We start from the raw sequence: 23,303 nt of genomic DNA, 5'->3' as shown, positions 1-23,303 counted from the left end.
CAAATTTCGAATACAAGCCTGGCAAAGTGGCCATTTTCTTCTAATTAAGATTTTTTGTAAAACATTTAACATTTTGACTACTTGTTCCATTTTTTCTAGATTTTAAACATCTGAATGAGTGACTAAAACACGGAACTTGACCTTAAAGAGTGCTCAGGTGTTAGAACTTATGCATGTACTCCCGTAATTTGTTGATTTCCCATTTTATCTGCATCCACTCCTTTGCTTTTCTTTTTTGCTCTTTGCAAACCAATGGCCTAATGGCCATTCATAGTTGATCAGGTAAAGAAAGTCCTAAAAAATAACGAATGTGTCATAATTGTTAGGGAAAAATGGAAGTATTTTGATAAAGAATTGCAAGCCTTTTTATTTGTTGTATTTTTAGTTAAAAATAAAACTAAGTTAGACTAAATTAAAATTATATATTGGAGTCATTTATATCTGAAGGACCAGAAAATAGAACTAGTTTATTGCATGCAAAATTCTCAAATTTCAGAATATATTATAATATTGGCTCAAAGGGCAAAAGCCTTTTCCAAGAAAGGAAGTAGGTTAGCTGGGCATTTGGGCTAATCAGATTAAGGCACATTAGGTCTGTTACAGGCACACAGGACTGATATGGCTGACGTTGATGTGGGATCCTTTGGTTCCTCAGCCCAAATTTCCTCACCTTGTAGTTGGATCACATAGCTTCCATCCAAAATCCTAAGCAAATTTCAGCCTTATGCCTCTCCATCTATAATGACATTCCATAACATTTCTGTCACTTTATTAAATAGTAAATGCAGACATCCATAGTAAAGGCCTGAAGTATCTGAGTGTGCTGGTGGGTGTGTGCTGGATCTTAACCTACACGTCTTGCATCCATCTTAGAATAGAGCATAGAAATAAATGAAACCACCTGCAGTTTTATTGGGAAAACAAAGAGTTAACACTCCGGTGATGTTAACTGTGATAAAAGGTGTGTGTGTGTGTGTGTATTACTGTGTTGTGCTCTATACATTTATGAGCTCTTTTTATAGTAGCATTTCCAGCAGCATTCCCAAGAGCAGTCCAGGTCCAATCAGGACTGGTATGCTGTTTTGAGAGGTGTTGTTCTAATTCATGTGTAAATGTGGAGTGGTTGCTGCCCTGAGGATATTACAGTGAAATTACAAACAGGACAAAAAAATAGTAGGAGGTGTGGAGGAGAAGGAGGGCAGCTGCAGCAAGGTACACTTGTCTCATTGGGGTTGTGGTACATACAGCCTGATACCAGATGATGGGCATTTCATTTATTTATAAGCTTGCTGCCTTCAAAACAATTAGCCTCATTGTCTTTTGTTTGTGTCTTAGTTATTTAAACGGAAGTGTAGAAAGTATTAAACATATCGCTCCTGAGATCCTTCTAGCCTCCTGTCTCCAGCAATGACCAACCCTAGGTGCCTCAAGGAAACTTGTAAGAGCTTCACAATGGGCAGATACGGGATAATATTCTCTCTACATGGTCTCATCCTAATCGTTCATTATTAGAAATTAATTTAAGCTTTGAAGCATGAGGTTTAAAAAAATATAAATTGTTGTTCCCCCTTCTCCGCTGTCAACCTTGTTTAAAGTATGAAATATCCTCCCAAGCCTGTGATCTGAGCAGTTCTTGGGATATTCCTACCCTGCATGGAGCAGATTTGCACCTTGGGAATTACCATGGTGGTTTTGTTTCTTCTGAGATGCCTGAAGGCACTTGTAGGTCCTCTTCTGTGGGGAGGTGGGTGAAGACAGAAGCACGTTGAGCAGTTATGGCCTGGGTGTTCCCATGTCCCCATATGTCAAAGCTGTGGTGCTGTGGCTGGCGCTCTCCCCTTTCTTTTAATATTTTAGTGGCTAATTTGCAGTAAAGCACAATAGGAAATAACCATAAATAAATCTGGGATCCTTTGTATTAATTTCTTTCACTAGCTGTGTACATATGAGCAGCTTGCCATTTGCATATGTGAATCTTGTCATAACAATTTCGGGAAGTGATTTGTTAATAATCAAGTTCTCAGAACAGCTCTAAATCAGTAATTGATGTAGGTCTGGATAAAGCAAGCCTTCCGCCTGCCTATTTTGTGGAGCATTTTTGGCAAGTTTCAAGCTAGCGTGAAAACTAGCCATCAGAACAAAATTTAGGACAGCTGGGATGCTTTGCAGTGAAGACTTTTGGCTCCACAGTTCAAATAATCACAATAGCAGCTCAATTTAGCCTTTGGCTGGGTAGGTTTGGCAGGGCACAATGAAAAATAATTATTTCATGGCCTGCTTATTTGTCCCTTAACAAATAAACTCTCTGACCTATGCAGGCTTATGTAAATATGCTGCCGTATGTGGGGTTGTAGAACACTGTGATGTCCCCATTTGGAAATATGTTTTATTTCACCCTCATGTTTCAAACTTCTTTTTAGAGTTCTGCTTGGGAAGCAAAGAAAGGTAGAGGCAGTATCGGGTACTGAAGCCCAGACAGCCAGGCACAGACTCTAAAAAGCCATCTAACAGTCATCTTTCTGAAAACACCTCCATTAGTATGCAGTGTTTTCACTGCTGTAATAATAAGAGCAATCATGATACGAACAAGTCCGTCTCTTCACAGCCTTCCCACGCGGGATGGAGAATGACAGCTCCTAAAGCATTTGGATATTTGCCTGAATGTATGCTGCTTAGCTAACCACGGTTCAACTTGCTTTCCATCTTATGGCTTCCTGGATATCCTTCTCAATTGTTTCAGTGACAGCTTAAAATGTGAGACTTGGAGAGGGGGAGATAAAAGCTTAGCGAAAGGCTTTTTGTGTGTGTATTTAGGGGGAAGTTTTATTGCACTTGATGATGAAGAGACATGCCACACTATTTTCTGTTCCTACAATTTTAGGATTTGTACTTTCTGTTGTACCGGCGGCAGCCAATCCATAACGTTGTCTTTCTGTTTCCCACTGTGGAGGGGGAAAAGCGCCGAAAAGAATACAGATTGATGGTTTTGTCTTCTGACACCACCATTTTGGTGCTGAAACAATAACAGAAAACCTTTTTCCCAGCAACCCGAAAGATCTCTCTAGAACATCTGCCTGTACACACTCTTGCATATATGCACACACATGTGCACGCACCCATGCAGAGGCTCTCACTAAGGTGGCTATGATCTGTTTTTAATAGTGGCACTTCTTCTCAAAGTGTCATTTAAAAAACCATCAGCAGTCATGTCATGCAACGGGATGAATTTCTAAATGTAAATGAGGTTCTCTCAGTAATTTATTTACATTTGTTTTCAGCACAACAAATGAGACATCACGTAGCTTCATAATTTCCCATGACCGAGTCACCAGCATGAGGTGTGTAATTTACCCTGATTTAAGATGCTTATCTAGAGGTTCTTGCAACAATACCTGGTGGTGGTGGGGTTTATATTATATTTTGCTGGCTTTTAACCTATCTACTTCACCTCCTTCTCTATTTTTCAGTTGAAAAAGTAGTATAAACGTGTCTGCTTCTTGAAGCCTTTTTTCAGTAGAGCCAGGAGAGATGGCTTTGTTGCCTTACAGATTACTTTCCCTGTCATTTCCTTCACATTGGGTAAAACTCATAGGAGACTTTCAGCAGCCACAGTGATCGGATTTTGATTTACAATCTGATGATGCAGGAAGGAAATGTTGATTGGGAACATTTCTGATGGAGAAATGATCATTCAGACATGAAGCATGAATGGGAAGTGTCCTGCAGTCCTTGATTCTCTCTCCTTTTTTCTGTTTGGTGTTTTTTTCTCCAGCCAGAATACTAAGTCTTAGGCCTAGTCTTGGCTCTGGTACTGACTGAGTTTCTGATCTGCCTGTGGCTGAAGTGATACTTAGATTGAGGGGAGATGTGATAGCTGATTTTCAAATAATGTGGGCACAGTCATGTAGTGCAAAACTCATTTATTTCAAGTCTGTAGCTGGAACATTTAGATGTCTTAACTACTTGCTTGACTATTTCAGGTAGGTAGATGATTAAAGGTGCAATGTACCGTGCATACAATTTCGTACTTGTTATCTTGCAGCCTCAGTTAAGGCTTGACTAAAATTCAGGGCAATAGTTTTTTGCTATTTTACAGGGTGACAACACGGGAGAACTGAGAGACTTTGAAAGTTCCTGGTAGTTGAGCAGCAGTGCAAAATGCTGTGCTAAATAATTGTGCTGTGCTGGTAGTTGGGGATGTTATCATACAGAAATACTGTACATCTTTATGGAGGTGTGAAGGGTTAACCGTTTGCGGGTGTTCTTACTCTCTCTGAAAGGAAGCGTGACACTTCTTCGTGTTCATTTCCAAATCAAAATTCAGTGCCTTCCTTTAAACTTAATAAGCATATTCAAAAAAAGAGTAGATTTGTACTGGTTTTTACTGTGCATTGTATGTACTAGGATATTTACGTTTTGGCCTGCTGGCTATTTCCTTTAAGTTGCATGGGTCTAGCACCAAATTATGCTGATGGCCTGTCTATCACCAAATTATTTACAGAGCTGCAGTTAAATTATAGAAATCTTCCAGACAAGCAGTGCTGTGGGCAAATTATTTCATCAAAGTTATTTTCCTTGATATACTTAAGCAAAAGCTTACAGGAACAACATGAGTCTTTTTTTGGTATGTGATTATGCGTATGTGGGAGCAGCCCCCTTTTACAAATAGCCAGCTTTCTACCTGGGAAACCAGAAAAAACCGTGTTACAAAAATCACTGATCTCTGTGTCTTCCTCAGTTTGAGGGAAAGGTTTTTCACTGTGGAAGTCGAGGACTTGGGCCAGCATTAGGATGGCTGTTTCTGCACACTGTCAGCTTGTTCAAGGTCTTGGGACTTTTTTTTCCCCTTCCTGTAGATGTATAGCTGCATATCTCTGTGTGCTTGTAAAATCAGGTCCTGCACAAGCATATCAGCTGGCTACAGTAGTTGTCTGTCACATTGAAGCCCAGTGGTCACTGTCTCCTTTTACAGGGAAGGGCATTTGCCTATCTGAAGGCAATATTATAGGCTTTTACTGCGTTACCATCTAGCAAGGTTTGAGCTGCTGTATGATTACCGAATGTACAAAGAGAATATAAATCCTAAAAGCAGCCCTTACTCCCCATCATAATTGGCAACCTTTCAAACTCTGTTCCAGAGTTTAGAAATATAGTCAGGGTGGAACATCTATATTTGGGTTTATATGTAATGGTCATACCTACCGGTTCACTTGGAAAAGTGGTGGCATAGATCACTATTTAAGGACTCTGGATGCAGTGTTTATGTTTAGCTCTGTGTTTTGATCACTGCATTTATTTTTTTTTGTATTACATTTTAACATGTTTGCGCTGAGAGACAAGAATGCCTTCCCAGCATCTGCACGGCTGTGCATTTTTTGTTTAACAAATATAGAAATTCAGGCTTTATAAACTGATTCCCATGCATAAATTCATCTGGGAAAACAGGTACTTAAAGCCCTGTCTTTTCCAGACGTTTCTCCAGACCCTAACCCTAACCCTAACCCTAATTTTAGAGGGCGAGGCGGGTTTTGGGTTGGTGACATATCGCTGGCAGATTTGAATCGGGGCCCAGATTTTGAAAACCTTGCACTTGAGGAAGGACAGCCGGCTCAGAAATGCGTGAAAGCTAAAGGTCTTTGCAAATTGGACATTTGATTTTGCCAGTTTCCATCCGGTGTTGGGCTGTATTTGTTGGGATCTGAAGGCAGTGCAGGGAGTTAGGGCCAGACCTGGGGAACCCACTCTGCAGCTCAGCTGGGGACACACACACACGAGAGGCAGGACTGCAATTGTTGGAGTTTCATTATATTGTTTGAAGATTAGGTTGTTTGGGTTTTTTTTTGGCAGGATGGAAATGATCCTTAGCAGAAGCAAGTCTGATTAAGAGCTCCCTTAATTTAGAAATGCTCTTAAAGACAGGAAGATAGTTAAAGCTGGCTTTGCCAGCAAAATGGAGGAGCTATGCCCTCAGGGCCCATTAACAGTGGTGCCAAGATGGCCGCCGCCACCGCACAAATACTGGGAATTAAGTTTCTAAAAAACCCAAGAAGCTCCAAATTGTATATCTCACAAGTTCTTTACTCCCCTGATTATAATCCATATCGCACTTATTGCTAGAGTCAACAGTCTAATAGTAACAAAAAATACAACCTTTCATCATCTATTGATTTCCAGTCTTTAAAAACTGACAATAAGCTATTTTTTGTCCAATTTCTCAATAAATAGTAACATTTATTGGTTTTTCAGTTTTATTGTATTGCATTAGAATAAATTTTACTGCATATAGTGGGTAATGTAGCATCAAGAGACATGTTTACGTTTAGCAAGTAACTTTTGAAACTGCATATCTCAACTGAGATTGGTAAACAAATTTGTAATACTAGTTTAATTTAGACTGCAATGCAGAATACTCAGGCTTGAGCTCATTTTTCTATTTATTCCGTTACAATCTTCTAATTAATGGAGAATTGCCGTAAAAAATAATTGCAGTAGAACATCAGTAAAGGTGAACAGCTACTTTCTTTCTTATCTGAGGGAGAGGAAGGCATTTTGTTGTTAGATAAGCATCACAATATCTGGGAAATCCACCACAGACAGTGTTGTACAGGTTGGGCAAGTCATAAATTCTGTCTGTGTGATACCATGTGTCAAAGTGTGGCATGAACATCTTATTTCTCAGTGACCTCTGCTACCTTCTCTCTCCTTTTGAATGGAATATGAATTAGCCATGGTAGACCGTGGGACATAGATCTTGAGTTGCCTCCCCACCTCCACGTACCTTCACAGTGGAAAAAAAAAAAAAAAAAAGAAGGTGGCTTTATGACTTTCTAGAACCTGTCACGTGATGCTGAACATCAAGTTGCATCTTTTTTATTATTGTGATGAGAAATGGCAACTTGATGATATTTTTATCAACTGCAGAATAAACTGATGGTATTTTTATCAACTGCAGAAGCAGTTTAAAGATGATATATTTTTTTTCAAATTAAGATGCAGTGAATTTTTCTTCTGGTGACATTTGACCCTGCAGCCAAAGACAGTAAGGTCTCAGATCTTTTTGTCCTATCACAAGAAAACCTGAGGTGGATGGAAGTGCCACTGCTGATGGGAGGGTGTACAAAACCTTAAACCTGCTGTGCCACTGCACCCCCAGTACTGGCTTTTGCTGAGCCCAGTGGCTCTTCTACTTCGAGGCTATCAAAATGATTGTGCTCCTAGGCTTCCAGTTTCACCTAGCTCATGAAGTATTTTCTTGTGCACTATGAATATATAGACAGTTCTGCCTTATGTTTCATAACTACTGCACAGTAAGCAGAGAGAGAGAGAACCATTTGGGCAAGGGGCTTAATTTTTGTGGATTGGGTGTGATTCTGCAAGGCTCATGCTGATAAGCTGCTGTGGATCTTGGTGTCATCTGTGCTTCACAGGATCTGATGTGCAAAGAGTTAATTATCTATGACCCAAGCCATTTATATTTCTCTTTATATAGAGAACTGAAGTGGAGCATGTAAAATTGGAAAACAGAAACAAACCTGAAATTCTCTAACTTTGACTAGTGTGTGTGTGTTATTTTCCCATGATCTTTAATTACATTCTGTTCTGGAGGGGGAAGAGGGGGGATGCTAATCTAGTGCACCAACTGGGGGAAAAACAAACTTACAGCAGGAGTCTAGATGACAGCACACAGCAAATGCAAAATTTGACATTCATATGAAAGTGAGCTAAGCAAGACCCATAGTAGAGAGCCAAAATGACTGCAGCAAGAAGAATACAAGTGGTTTAAGGAACCCATGGTTTCTGTAGTTATTGAAATACCACAGCCAACCTTTAAGATGGTGGTGATACAATTTAGGTTTTGTAGAGCAGCACTGAGAGAGATGACTGTTATAAAGGGAATGTGTGATTGGATTCAGGTTCATGAGAAGCAAGGTTTAGAAGAGGATTGCCCTTCCCTCTTTGAATGTGCAATATACTGGAGTACGTCTCATTGCACTGAATGGAACAATGCTGTTTTCAGGACTGCCGTTTGCCGTGCTTGCTAATGAATTTCCAAGGGGTGTTTGAGCCTGGATATTTACTGTAGAGATGCTTGCAGTCAGTTGGAAGTGATGTGACTGAATGTGAAACTTAGTTCTGTGTGCGTACAATCCTGATCAGGATCTCCGTGGTTCTGCCTCAAGTTGTACATATCAGTCTGTGATAGCAAATAATTTGGAGTCCATCTGTGACTTCTCCACAGACAGCAGCCAGGGCACAAAGTCATGTGATACCCCTTTTTATTCTCTCATTGGATAAAACAGCCTTAAAAAACTATTCCCACTTCCACTCAAGACATTAAAACCAATGAACTGGCTGGACGCTTTTACTAAGATATAGCAAAAATGGTCTCTGCCCTCTTTGGTTGCTTGTCCCCATGGCTTGGAGCTGGGCCACAGCACACTGCTGTGCTCCTCTCTGCACCATGGGGGCTGAATTTCTTTGTAGAAGTGATTGTCTTTGCTAAACAGCCTGACTTAGCAGTCAAATACTTGCAAGGTGTAACTCTTGGAGTTAAGGGGTGAGCAGACTATTTAAAACCAGAATTCCCAATGTGTTTTAGTGTCAGGTTTGAAAGGCAACGAAGAGTCTGGATTACGGGTATTCTGTGTAAATAAAGTTTTAGTTACAGGTCTTATCTTGTCTCTCTGCTCTTTCTATCTCTGCTCCATGTTCATTAGCCTACTATACAAATGGCAGTGGCAAGTTTTGTCTTGGTGGATAGCACGTTCCAAAGGACCTAAGTAGTTTTTGTCTAGGAGGAAGACTGAGGCAGCTATGATGTGTGCCAATGTAACACCTTTGAGTGGCATGTGAGGACATCCCTCCTGCTCCTCAGAGTGCTAACCTGTGAATTGAATAATCCTGGAGCCAACAGGGCCATATGTCCTATAACTCTATGCACCAGCTGTGACTTGTGTGGATCTCTGGGTGATACCAAGGATGAAATGAACTCTTGTGTGCTCAGATGCATTGATTACGAGCAGATCATCGCTCAACACCCATGTTGTTATGACATTCTGGGCAGTTTACTTCTCCCCCAGAAACAGTGGTAACAGTGCGCTTTAATTTGAATTCCAATTTAAAATCTAACTTATGTGAACCTTTAGGAAAAAACTCTTAAATTGTGCCTTAAAAAGGAAGATAAGGGAAAGATGGGATGAGAGGGTATAGAATAGCCATGATGCTTTGTTCTCTTTGGTAGATGCTAGGAAAGAAAAAGAACATATTGTGGATCCTCCCCTCTTGCTCACTGGTTTTTGATCCCGCCCATTACACACATTGGTCCTAACACCTTCAATCATTTCCTATCAGCTCTGTTGCTCAGAGGCCAGTCTTCACTCCCATACCTTTTAGCATCATGCTGGCTCAAGGCATTCCCTTGGGGCATCCTCTGCACTTGCTCCTTACCACTCTCAGCTGGAGAAAGCAAGCTGCACTTGCACATCCAAGCCCAACATCATGCTTAAGCAGCTTGAGATCATTTACATTTTTCATTAGCCTTTGAAAATAGTTGCTCAAAAGGTACAGTGGCTTTCCTAGCTGTTTGAACTGCTTTGGAAGGCTGTAATTTTGGATCACTGTAGTCCACCAGTGGCCTATAATTGTTATGCAAAACATCACACAAACATAACGTAGCTAATTGCACAATTAAGATTGTTTTCTCCTCATCATCCCATTCATCATATTCCTCATCCGCACCTATAGTCAGCATCTGACATTAACAAAGGCCACATTTGTCGCATTAATACCATCCTCCTGTAGTGAAAACACCTTTCATGTATCCTTTATCCTACTTAAGGGTCCTGTCAGCATGTTCAGTAAACCTGAAAAAGGTGTTTAGGAAACCTTGTGGTGGACATCCCCTTTTCAAATGTTTAGTGGGAGTGTACTGCAGTGATACTCCTGGATACAAACACAGCAACACTCAGAGCGCAGAAAAGGGACCTAATACAGATCAGCAGAATACCCTCCCTTCACAACCTTGAAGTACGTAATACAGCATCTAGCTTCTTTTCAAAATCTGAGGCAAATAATGCAGAACAGCTTTTCTTTGCATTGGACACTTCAAGGTCACCAGTCCTGTTAGCCTGGTGTAAGATGTATAGGTTTGGTTTGCTTGGTTTTGGTGTGGACTATGTTCAAAATTGCAGGAGGCAGTTGGGAAAAGTCCAAGAATGTCTGTAAAGCAAAACATGAGAAACTGCCTGGTACCCTTGGTGCCAGACCTCGGCAGAAGGTTTTGTGTTTGAAGGTACTGAGGGTGTGTTTGCTGCTCTTGTAAAGGCAGAGTAGGAGCATCTTGGACTTGGAGGCCTGAGGAGGTCTGCAGCACCATAATTCGTCTTGGGAAAAGGAAATGATGTAAGTTTCTACTTCTGGAATCTTTCCCCACAACTCTATAAATTTAAGGAAATAAAACACAAACAGAAAATTGATTTTTGAATGACAGTGAATTATTGTCATTAGAGGATATGTAGTTTTGTGTCAAGGGAAAAAAAAAAAACCCTCAGTGTACTATGTGCTACTTTCTGAAGCATTACTTAATGTACCAGTCATTGCTGGGAACATGGAGTCCTTTTAATGCTAGTCAGGTAATATGTCTTTCTTTCTGTAGAAGCTGTGCAGCAGAGACATGAGTTATATACTGATGTAGTTATCAGAAGATCATGTGGTAGCACTAATGTGAGTCACTACGGTGGAGTTTGCCCCGTTTGAAATTTTTACATAATTAAGTATAAGTGAGTCATTGTCCAAATTCTGCCAAAGTGCAGATGTCTTTAATTTAACATATGCAATTCTGCTTGCATATGCCTTCCATAGGGTGAGCATCTTTTCCTTTGTACGCTACTCTGGGTTAACTCTGGCCTGGGAGCTGCTTGTTTCCACCATTCAGTGTGCAACGCTCCCATTGAAATCCGTGGCAGCTTCGGTAAAAATAGCTGGAACACCCAGACCTTAAATAGACCTCTCGGCTTCGTTCTGTATTCTGCTGGTAATTCTTTAAATACATGTAGTTTGATCAAAACGAACGTGGGTTTTGGGTTGTTTCCGTGTCATCCCTGGCCTCCCCCCCCCACCCCGTGATAATAAAGGATATGGCCTACATACCCCTGTGAAATACATTCAGTTGCATTCTATGACAGCTGTCTCTGTACCCCACAGCAAAGCCTGGAGAGAGGGTTGGAAAGACAAGGCGAGTCCCTGTAAGAGAAAGCAAGCATAAATATTGGACTTTTAAAATTATAAACTTCAAGATTGTGGATGATTTAGTACTCAGGGGTAGTTAAACCAGAGCGTTTTACCTGAGATTAAAGCCATGCTCCATGCGGTTAGCTACACCTTTGACATTTCTGAGGGCTGAAGATGATGATGTACCATCTCTGAGTCATTTAGCTAAAGAAGTGACGGCTTTTCTTTCTAGCATGCTCCCTCTCTTATTTTTCTTCCCCCTCCCCCTTTTTCTCAGCTGCAAATCTAATTGTTCTCTATCTACTGCTGAAACATAACAAAAATGTGATTAACCATCACATTCAGAAGCAGTTCATGGTTTTGCTGGGCAGAGAAGGAAAGAACAGACAAATACGGAAGTGTTGGAAAAATGTCTGATTAACTCATGAGAGACAGTGAAGATGACTAAGGCTGTTCTGCTAATTTCTGAGTCACTGAGGAGATGCTATTTTTTCTTATTTGTCAAAGTCTCCCTTAGCAGGGACTTTAAATAATGTTTACTGCTGTAAATCCTTTCCCAGGAAGGGAAGTGTGGGAATTAAATCCATTTCAGTTTCACCTGCAAGTTGGTCTGGATGATGTACCAAGTGCTTGATGAACTTGTACCAGTTTTCAGATTCGTTGCCAGTCCTGCTGTCAGGCAAGTTTTGTGTGCATTACTGGCTGACTTCAGACGCTTAGCCCAAGCTCCAAAGGGGCCGGCAAGTTCATTTCTTTGGGAGTTTCAGCCTCTCTCCACAAGCTCAATAATACTAGTAATATAGGATCCTGTTCTTGAGGGTAACCTTTGAGTCTTAAGCCCATGGTTTTCCTTCTGACTGTAAAATGGTGCTCTGCCTTTCCTTAGAGCTGTGAAGAGGAGTCTGCGTCAGAGGAGAAACTTGTATATTTTATTAAAACATCGGTTCTCCTCCTATAGAAAGACTGCAGCCTCTCGCAGGTATGCTAGCCCATGCAGAGAGTAGCCAGCCAGAGGGCTTTATGTTTCAAACTCTGAGTCCTGAAAGCTGCCTTAGTAATTTATTGCTGACAGAGATGAGAAATAAATTCCTCTTGTAGTCTCCCTCCCAACGCTGCTCAGTTGCTGCTACCAACAAAGGAAGAAGGAAGTCCCTACACCTTCACCTGCTGCAGAGAAAGGATGACTCAGGTCAGCAGTGCCAGGTAAATCAGGCTCAGGAGCGCGTGATTTTTTGACACGCTCAATGCCTACTTCCTATTCCTGTTATATTTAAATGTTGTGCTTTGTTCACGATCTCTGAGCTTGTTCCTGATAACTTTTTTTTCTTCCCCCTCCCAGTAAAAATCTTTTTTGCAAAAGTTAAAGCTGCACAGATGAGGCTGAATAGCGAAGCACGGTGTCCTAAATGATGTAACTCGGGTTTTGGGAGCAGGATAATTGCAGTAGCGTGAGGCTTCTTTTAGATTAATTAGTCTTGCTGAGAACCAGGGTATAAAAGCCTGTGCAGAACATGGTAATAATGCAGTTACACCATTTCCAGTATTTGTGTGCCCCCGCATAGCACTGCAGATCAGAGCAGGCGTGCCCACAGTGATGGTCAGAGGATGATTTCATCTTTGCAGCCCTGTGCCAGGACTGTGATGTAAAATACGTGGGATTCATTCTAAAGAAAACAGTGGCACTTAGCTTCCATACTAAACCAGGAGGCCTTTGAGATCATTGAGAAGCATTTTTACAAAGGAGAGGTTTATGTTTCCATTCATGGAGCCAAAGCCTGTTCTCGTGTCCTGTTACTCCTTGGCACTTGCCCATCCAGGAGTGAACTATGCCTCAGCTGTACTTGCAGATGTTGGGATTTCCATTTCAAAGTACAAACAATTCTAATATTAAAAAGGCTGTTTGCCCAGCGGGAATATGGGTTGCGTGAGCTTCTTGACTTTTCTTTTTCATCTTTTGATCGAGTATGAGAACACCTTTAGATCTCTCAATCGCTTTTTTTTTGTCAGCATCACAGTGGACAAAATGTCAGGAGAAGTTAAAGTGGAAAAAGTCCTTAGAGAGATGCAGGTTCTCTTCCACTGGTTGCTATATGGTTGACTCTTCTGCTCTTTTCTGTTGGGGTTTAGTCTGCTGGAGCGCTTCCTTGCTTTACTTAAATTTACTTATCTGTTATATAAATAAGGGATAGCCTTGGCCATTAAGTAAATCCACTGACCGAGGGAAAAGGGATTTTCTAGAGCACCTGTGTGCCTTTCTGAGACACGGAGTATCTGAGAAAGTAACCTTCAGCTGGTTTTTGCAATGACTTTTATCAGTGAGCCCTAAAAGACTTGATACTCTCAGGCGTTATAGCTGAAGAGAATTGCAGTGTCCTGGGGCTATCCACTAGCCAAACGACATCTTCAGACTGAGCTGGTGCATTCTCAATGTGTGATGTATTTTTTCCTTTCTCTCTGGGATGTCTGGCTGGTACCAGGACCTTGGCTTTACACAGTACACAACACGAAGCTGGTGGTACCACTCTTGGGTGCCTCCTGAATTTGCTGTTGCCCTCAAAATAAGTGCTCCTATATTATATAGCGAAGATAATCCTTTGTTTAATTTTTTTTAACATTTTGAAAGGAAAATAAGGGTCTCATTCAGGTCTTTCCATTTTTGCATGATAGTACAGTTGAACAACGTGTACATGTGTTAATTAAACATCCCTTCTTATCACTGTTTTGGTAAGTGTCCTGTAAATTTAATCACTACGACACCTCTGTACACATTACAATCCTTTTAAAGATCTAGAGAAAAATCCTGGTGGATTATTCAAAGCACTAAATCACACAGAATTACAGTAGTTATTAGAAGCATTAAAACCTGTGATAAGAAGCTTTATCGTGCATTTTTGGGGAGGCTTAGTCTTTATCAGAGATGACTGTAAATAGAAGTGAACAGTAAAAAAAACCCTTGATAAGTTTATTTTACAGTACATCAATAATCAGGTACTGTAATTACAGTATAATTACATGATAATTATTGCATAGTAGGTAACTATGGTATATTAATTTTCTTATTTTTCTATTACCATGACTATCTGTGAGACCTAACCCAACAAGGGGCCTTATTCTACTCTCACTTACCCTGGGTTTACACACACACATGCGCTAACACTCACACATTTACATTACATGTGAGTTTTTACTGACTTCACTGGAGTTGAACCTGTTTACATGGAGGGGGAACAGGCAGTGTGACATGCTGAAGTAGATACCTCTTCCACATAGACCTTTATCTAGACTCAGGATTTCAAAAGAAGGGAATTGGATTTTAGCTTGGGTTATATTTAGCTACCTTATTTCGCTCCCCCCCCCCCCCCCGCCCCGGTTTTGGCACTGGAAAAGTTGTGTATTCTTAATCACTGAGATAAAGCTCTCAGTTACAGAACTACTCAGTGTGTGGGTGTTTATATTATGTATGTAGATTATTTATCTCTGTACATCTGCATCTGAATACAGATTAGATTAAGTCTCTGTTAATTGTACTTGGGCTGTGTGTGCATGCCTGTGTTTACATATTTCCGGTAGTAACCCTAAAATGTTCTGTCGTTTTGGGGTGTAGGCTAAGTGAAGATAACCAATTAAGTATGACTTCTTCTAATTTAATGCTGTTTACGATGTTAAAGGTTCCAGTTAATTAAGAATAGTTGTGAAGCTGGCAGAAGAAGTGTTCATGTTGAAATTAAGAGCAGACTTCTGCTCCTCGTGGCTCAGCTGTACACCTCTAAACACAGATTTGGGCAGCGCACCCCAAATAAGCTACAGGGAGTTTGGAGAAAGCCCAAAGGAAAAGCAATGAGGGTGATAGGAAAGTGAGGAAATGTGACCTGTCAGGAAATACTGATGATATTGGGGTGCTCAGCCTAAAAAAAGAGATGTCTGAGGGAGAACGTGTCAGTGGGCTGTAAGAATACCAAAGTATGGTGGAAAAGAAAGTCAGTAATTTTTTCTCCATCTCCATGGTGAGAAATGGGAGGGTACGAGAACTAATTTGTTAAACAGAACCAAACAAAATTCAGAGCAGGTATTAGGAATGACCTTCTAAGATAGATAAAACACTAGAACAAGGCAACTGGGGATGTTGTGGCATTTCTTTCATTGGAAATTTTTCAGAAACAGGCATCGATGATCCTGCCTGGAGGTATGGAGGAGGACAGAAGGCCTCAAGACATTTTAACCATGCTCCTAGCCCTGTTTTCTGTGACTTGAAGACAATGGGTGTAAGATTCATGGCAATGAGAAGTGGCATGTTCCTATTTTGCTTACCAGGGGGCCAAAAGAAAACCAGGTGGAAATAAAATAAAAACTCTATCCAGTAAAAGTCTTGGAAGGAACCAACATCCACACAGGTTTCATAAACTGCTGAAACTTCATTTCTACCAAGATTTGAGGGCAGATGCTACACTGGCTCAAGCAGGTGGCAAAACTTCCCTTGGCAGCAGTGGAACCAGCATTAATTTATACCATAAAATCCCCGTGTTTTGCTCATCACTCTGAATTAGTGATTGCACATGCCAGGCATAGTTTATATTGTTTAATAATAAATTATACAATCAGAATAATTGTATTTTCATATGTTCATATTTTAACCCTACTGTTAAATAACTTTGTAACTACCATGCAGTTCCCATGTCTGAAACTTAGTAGCAAGCATGAATGTACACTTAATATGCTTTATTTCCTTTTCTCATCCTTTTGATGGAGTAAAATGTCAGCTAACATATTTACTATTCGATCCTTCTTTATTAGGGGACTCCATGTTTAATTTTTTGGGTGAAATAACTGAGATTATTATTTTCCATCTTGTGCGAAACAACTCTCATTGTGAGACCAGTATAACTTTAATAATACTTCCTCATTTTTCCTAGAGGAAATTTTTATTTTATTTCTATAGTAGCTGATTCTTGTAGTAAACACTGAGAGGCGATGATCTAGTTGTAGAAGAATTTGCTTGGTACACCAAAAATTCTTCCTGCAGAAGATGATGGTACTGGGGTTTTTTTTAGGCTGGGTTTGTACAACTAAGTATGGAGAGGTAGGGTTTTTTTGTTGTTTTTTGAACGTGTGACTGATGAATAAGTAGGTACAACTTTCTCACATGGAAAGAGGACCATGCTCTTGGGCACGTGGAAAGTATGTTGTATGAAGTGATACTCCGAAGCCTGCAGATGCTTTCCCTCTGGGGAATGCTTCCAATGCAGTGTTTTTATTTTTATTTTTTCATATTACAACTCCCTCTTAAGTACAGGTGATGCTCATGGCCCTTCTTCCACCTTGCCTATTATCAAATGATGTGCAAAATGCTGGACTGCTGAGTAACATTGGAAGAGCTGCCCTATCAGGACAGAAAAGTTCAAATCTTAAGGACTAATTTTGTGGTTGTTGGTTCCTTTGCAGGTATTTAGCAGGAAACATGAACAGAAAGATGCAGAGCTTGCTGTTTACAGCTGAGGCTACTTTCATGCAGTCCACTGAGTGTATTTACAGTGCTCGTTATACTGCTGTGGGGTTTGGTTTCCATTTCAGAGAGAAAGAGGCCTCCGGTGGTTATCTGAACACAATGAAAGAAGGAATTACTAAAGTTCTTGAGGTTTTTTTTAAGACTCCTGGTATTTCTAATGCTAAGGATATTAAGGATATATTTTTCTAAATTTTTTTTTTTTATTTTTAGAAAACATTCTTTTTACAGAGGCACATTAGGGAGGAAAGGTTAGGATTATTTAAGGGAGGGGAATTAATTATGTCACTTCTATGGGCATTAGGCAAATTGCCTCACTTGGAGTTAAGAGGCAGCATGGGAGCATTTAAGTATAGGGTACCTACAATGCACTTTATGATAGTCTTAGCTTATGACCTTATATCATTTTATTTCTCTATTAAAGCAAGACGTTCCACACCGAGACTGCGATCGTGCATGATGCGACAGCTAGCGCCTCATGTCCTGAAGAATATGTGGCAGACTGTGATAAAATAGTGAAGGAAATGTTGAGTGCTCGAGAAGTTTGTATGATAATCCAAGAAATAAAAGGTCATATCTGATATGCGGATGGAAGATATGTAAATGAGATGGAAAATATTTAACTCAGAATTACGTTCTATGGGTTTTTTGCCCATAAACTTATTTTAAACAGCACAGCAGATGCCACAGTAAAGAGAATAACCTGAAAAGTAATTATGGGCCACCCAGAAATACTAGACCCAAGTCCCTGACTCCAGAGGTAGTAAAGACCTTACAGGTCAGTCCAGTGATGGTGCTTATTGTTTATGTGCTAATTTGGCATTTCACAGAGGAGTGCTTAGATATCTAGCAACAGACTGTGTGACTTGGAGCACCCTTCTACCTTGGGGAGGAGGGAGAGTGACTGATGAAAGGTATTGTTTCTGAGTTTTATTTTACATAGAACAAGTTCTCTCAGGAGGAACAAGTGGATGCCTTTGGACACTAGCAGTGCAGACTTGTTTTCTGCATGGGAGAAAATTCTGACGCTGCTGCTGAGTGCTCACTTTAACCTGACACCATAGATATTGCTGCTTAGGGACTTGGGCAGAGGTAGTTTATGGCTCCTAGATAGGCTTTGGTGCACGTGACATGGTCCAATCCTTTGCAGAGAGGTAACCTGGGGGGTGAGTAGAGATGCAGCTCTATGGTTCTGTTGACCTTCAAGTCAGAAATCGAAAAACATGTCACGTTTTGATGTTTTCAGGGATAGGGAGCAGCTGTAATTCTCAAGATTGCTGTTTATAACAGAGAAATGAATTCTTCTCCTGCTTTTAGGTATGTAGATGATTCCTTTGTCTCCAGCCAAAAACTATGTTTTGTGGGATGGATAGTTCAAGTACAGGTGCTTTGGAATGAGAGCAGAGCCATCATCGGTACTACAAGCCAAGCACGAGTTCTTGAACAGACAGGTTTGCAGAGCCAGCTGTTTTTCACAGCAAAGACGTTGCACGTTCATGCAACAGCCAGGCCTTATATTGTCTCTACATGGTATAGTGCATCAGCACTTTTTCCTCAGTAAGTTCTCCTTCATGGGAATTTAGAGCTTCACTTAAGTGATGTAACATGAGGCCCAAGATGACAAAGAGGTCCAGATCACCAGGGCTTTGCATATTTTAGGCTACTTGGTGCAGTGAGATTCGTCAGTCTATGATATGCTTTTGGAAAGGTGTTATTGCCCCACTTCATCTAAATGGATGTGGAGTCACCAACTCAGTGATAAGCCTTTAATTCTCAAAGTTGCTAATAATCTGTGTGATCAAAGGTATGTATGAAAGGAGAGGGAGGAGAGTGAAAAGCTCTTTATGAAAAGCTGCAGAGTCCAACGCAAGTAACAACCAATATTTTACAACAAACAGTAATGAACTGGGCGGTGTGTTCAAGCACATTCATTAAATTGATAAAAGGCAAAGCCCAAGGAGACTGGCAAAGCCCAAGTGGCATCAGGAGCCTCCAAAGGGAGAGCCAAGCTCCCTAAGGCCAAAAGCAGGCAAGAGTCAGCCAAGCCAGAGCAGCCCAGCAGAGCCCCACGGGTGTGTGCATCCCTCTCCATGGGGCAGTTAAGGCAGCGAGATACAGAGGGTGTTTTTAAACAACTTGTGTGTGCTTTTTTTGGTGTATGATGTCTCATCTTTATCTAAACTCAAAAGAAAACTGCCACCTTTTATGTGAATTAAGCCCCAAATGAAGCTCTATTTGAGGTGTTGGTAGGCAAAATGTGGTTTAGCGCTGCGAGGCAGAGCCTGGGAAACAGAGTTTCTGCATCTAGTGCTTGGCTGCTAATGTAGTGGATTACTTCATGTAAGTTGGGAATATTTATGATTATCCATTGCTTTTGAGCATGTGTCGAAGTGAGACACTGAGATCCTCCACTGGGAAAATGCTCTTCCAGTCTCCGGGCACTCTTCTAGGTGAAGCAGTGTTACCTACTGCTTCTGCATTTAATATTTTCCCTGATGTTGTTTAAAAAAAAACCCAACAACAACAACCACCACAAAAACCAAACCAACAAACAAACAAACAAAAAAAAAACCCCTTGCAAAACCCAAAAAATCAACACCAAAGGATTTACCAAAAGGGTTGGAAAAGCAATTTTAGAAATGTTGTTTCCAGCAGAATCACTGGAAAAAAGAGAGTTCTGAGAACTGCATTTCTATTTCTGAATTCTTTTTATGAAGTTTAGTAGAAATTCTTGCCGTCTACTCACATCTGATTTTGGGATTCTATATGAGAGAGCATACCAACAATGAGAGTTATTTAATCTCCTCTGTTTCATTTCCCTGTCTGTAAAGCAGAAATCACGGTACTAGTTCCTGGAGGCCAGTGCTCTGAGTTAGTTAATAAAAATACTGCTCAAAAGGTGGGTATTGCAGTGCTTTGCAGCCCAAAAGTCTTAAAAACTGAAATGCTAGTTGTGGGTGGCCTTGTTTGTGGGGTTCTTTTTCCTATTTGATCATAGAATCATAGGGGTTGGCAGGGACCTCGAGAGATCATTGGGTCCAACCCCCCTGCCAAAGCAGCTCCCCAGCTCATATTGCACAGATAGGCGTCCAGATGGGTCTTGAATATCTCCAGAGATGGAGACTCCACCACCTCCCTGGGCAGCCTGTCCCAGGGCTCTGTCACCCCCACTGTGTAAAAGTTCTTCTGCATGTTGGTGCGGAACTTCCTGTGCTCCAACTTGCAGCCATTGCCCCTTGTCCTGTCTCCATAGACCACTGAAAAGGGGCTGGCCATTTCCCCGTGCATCCCATACTGAAGATATTTATAAATATTTATAAGGTCCCCCCTTAGTCTTCTTTTCTCAAGGCTGAACAGTCCCAGCTTATTCAGCCTTTCCTCATAGGGGAGATGCTCCAGGCCCTTAAAGTCATCTTCGTAGCCCTCCTCTGGACTCTCTCCAGGAGATCCCTGTCTTTTGTATACCAGGGAGCCCAGAACTGGACACAATACTCCAGGTGGGGCCTGACCAGGGCAGAGTAGAGGGGTAGGATCACCTCCTTCAACCTGCTGGTTACACTCCTCTTGATGCACCCCAGGATCCCATTGGCTCTCTTCACCACCAGGGCACACTGCTGGCTCATGGCCAACCTGTCTTCTACCAGGACCTCCAGGTCCTTCTCCACAGAGCTCTTCTCCAGCAAGTGAGTGATCTGATCACTCCAGTGGGAATGATGTAAATTTGGTGTAATTACCATGTAAGGAACTCGCTGTAATTATCACCCCTGGAACTACATCTAACCTGTTGGCTGAGAACTAGGTGACACTTTATGCCCAATATCAAATGTTAAAGCATCAGGCAAACTTTTAAAATGGTTTCTGCCACTCTCTGTATGCCAAATGTATTCCAGCTGCTCTTAGAGCTCTATTAACAGTGGAATGGAGTTCCAACACATGAGATTTCCAGGAGTTGTCTCCCTTTCAGGGCACAGCTGATGTTTTACAACCTGTGCCTGCAGTTGGGCTCACAGCTGCGAGCCCGGTCTTATTCTTGTCTCTGGGGCTGCATGGATGGCTGTGCAGGGCATGAGCTGGCAGCATAGGTACCGTGACCAGTGTCCGCTTTGTGGCTACTGAGTTAACACACACGCGCTTTTTGGGCACAAATTGTAGCTGGAAGAACAACAGAGAGGGTCTGAGCAACAGCCTGCAATGTGTGCAAACAAATAGCAGAAAAAGGAACCCAGGTTAGCACAGCTGAAATGTCCCTATGTGTGATTAAAAATGTATACCTTCATTTGTTTTTCTTCATGCAGCCAAAGCATGGGAAAAGAAATATACCTGCTCAGGCACCTGGAGTTTCTTCCAGGAAGGTCAGCTGCCAGAAATGAAATGGAAAAATAAATTAGGTAAGAGTGATGACTGAGGAAAAAGTCAACTTTATAATAAAAAACCAAGAGTGAGATCTCAACGTAGGAGATGTTTTTGCAGCACAGGACTCAACAAGCTGTAAGTTGTTATCACAGCAGAGGACACCATCTAAGTATGTCAATAGATTAAAAAAAGGTTTCATTTTCTTCTCTGAACAGTAGCTACCATGTGTGGGTTCTGTTGTTATGACTTCTTACAAGTGTTGTTTACACAAAAATCACATTATTATCCCACTACTGACGTAGTTGATGATGTAAATATGCCTGTTCAGGGCCCGTTCCTCAGAGAGGCAGAGCACGCAGGGCGCTCTGATCTCCCCTGGTTGGTCGGCAGCTCTCAATGCCAAGATTTTGGGACCGGCTGCCTTCGTGTCTAGCTCTCTGAGCTCTGTCACAGGAAACAAGATTTGCTACTCAAGGAAAAAGGACTTCATTTGAGAACTACAGCACAGGGTAAACCTCCCTTTTACTTAAGTCAAGCCTTGCATACTGTCTCTTCTGAAAAGGAGGAGACTTCTCTGAGTGATTGTCAGGAGGCTGTCTGGCAGGATGCAGAAGACAGAAACAAGTTAACCCTATCTCTGCGTTTAGCAGCGATTATTAATGTCTTCCCAGGCAGCATTTACAATGTGTGTTTGTTTCTTTGCTTAAGTGACATTAAACTATCTTCAAGGTAGAGCTCTTCCAAAATCCATTCCAGGCAGAGAAGAGGCATCATCTGAAAGAAGCCAGCGGCAGCAGGATGGGCTGAATGCACAGTGCCCGCGAACAATGAGTACTGCTCCAAGTAAGACATCAGGGAAGGACTTTGTGCAGGAAAACAATGAAAGCACTGACAGGGTGAGACTACATTGAGAAAAGAGAAAGCTTATTTCCTTAAGAGGCGCGATCCTGCTTTATTAAAGGAGCATTGTAAGGAAACAAATAAGATTTAAAAAAAATACTTCTTGCAGAAGCAGTAGAAAAGGAATTTCTTATAGGAAAGGAATGTTAACTGAAGTATTTTCATGATATAAAAAAATTCCAGTGTTGTGCTTGCAGCGTGTGAGGAAGAGGCAGAGAAAGAAAGTGAAACTAACTGGAACTAGCTTCACTGTACAGGCTAAGGGAAATGAGCGATTAAAAAAATAATTCAATCAATTAATGGTGCATTAGATTATTTTATAAATGCTTGACATGGAAAATATTTTTCTTGTGTATATGAATGTAGCTTTTCTTTATTTCTCTTTGGTTTTATTCTGCCGTACTTCTAACGACAGTGGTTTGATCTCTTTTCAGCAGAGGAGACAGCCCAGCAAGATCCCCCTGTTTGTTACACATGTAGCTGAAGATTTTGGCAGGTCTAGGTGTAAAGCTAGCGAGGCAGAACATATACTATAGCTCTACATTTCATTTCTAACAGTTATTATTTACTCATTCTGTATTCAGTCTTGTGCCAAACGTGTTTAGCGTTAAACCCATACCGTGCGTTAAGCCTCTGGGTGAAGGGATGCAGATTTGCTACTTGAATATTTTCTCTGTGCCAACTGCTTTCTTCTAGCTATCTACTTGGTAGTTGTCCCAGTGATCTGAGTAATCTTCTTCCAGTGGTTCTTTAGTGTCCACGTCTTCACCAGGAAATGAGTAGTCCGTTCCATCCCAGAGGCACGTAGTGGCAAAGAGCGTGGGGAATGGGATGTGAGCTGGGACGGCATACTGTGGAGCGCTCAACAAGATAAATGGCACAGTACTTATGCTAGAGGGAAAAGAAGTGTCCTGATGTGGTGCTGAGTTCAGCCCACATGTTGTCTTCTGAGAGACAGAGGGGTGGGAGAGAGCCTGCCTGGCAGCACATGGCATGGAGACACTGTCTCCAGCACATCTCTGCATGCCAAATGTAGCCGCAGGGAAGCAGACTTTGCTAGCAGCTTCTCATGGCTACGGCTGCCCACTGCATAGCCTGTTCATGGCTATTGTGGTTTACTGTAGCTTAGGTATAGATCTAACTGCCCTGGCTTTTGATCTGTGCAGTTGTGAGTTAGTTGACTGTAGGAGATGTACTTTTGATATAGAATGGCCAAAGTGGAGGTGTATGAGAGCCAGCATACAAAATGGTATAAATTGGATCACATTTGGGTCTCTGTTTTGTCTCGATGCCCAGGGATGACTTAGTCCATGACACCCAT

Source organism: Gallinula chloropus (genome assembly GCF_964237585.1).
Source record: "Gallinula chloropus genome assembly, chromosome: 3".
Lineage (NCBI taxonomy): Eukaryota > Metazoa > Chordata > Aves > Gruiformes > Rallidae > Gallinula > Gallinula chloropus.
This window is presented reverse-complemented; position numbering follows the sequence as displayed.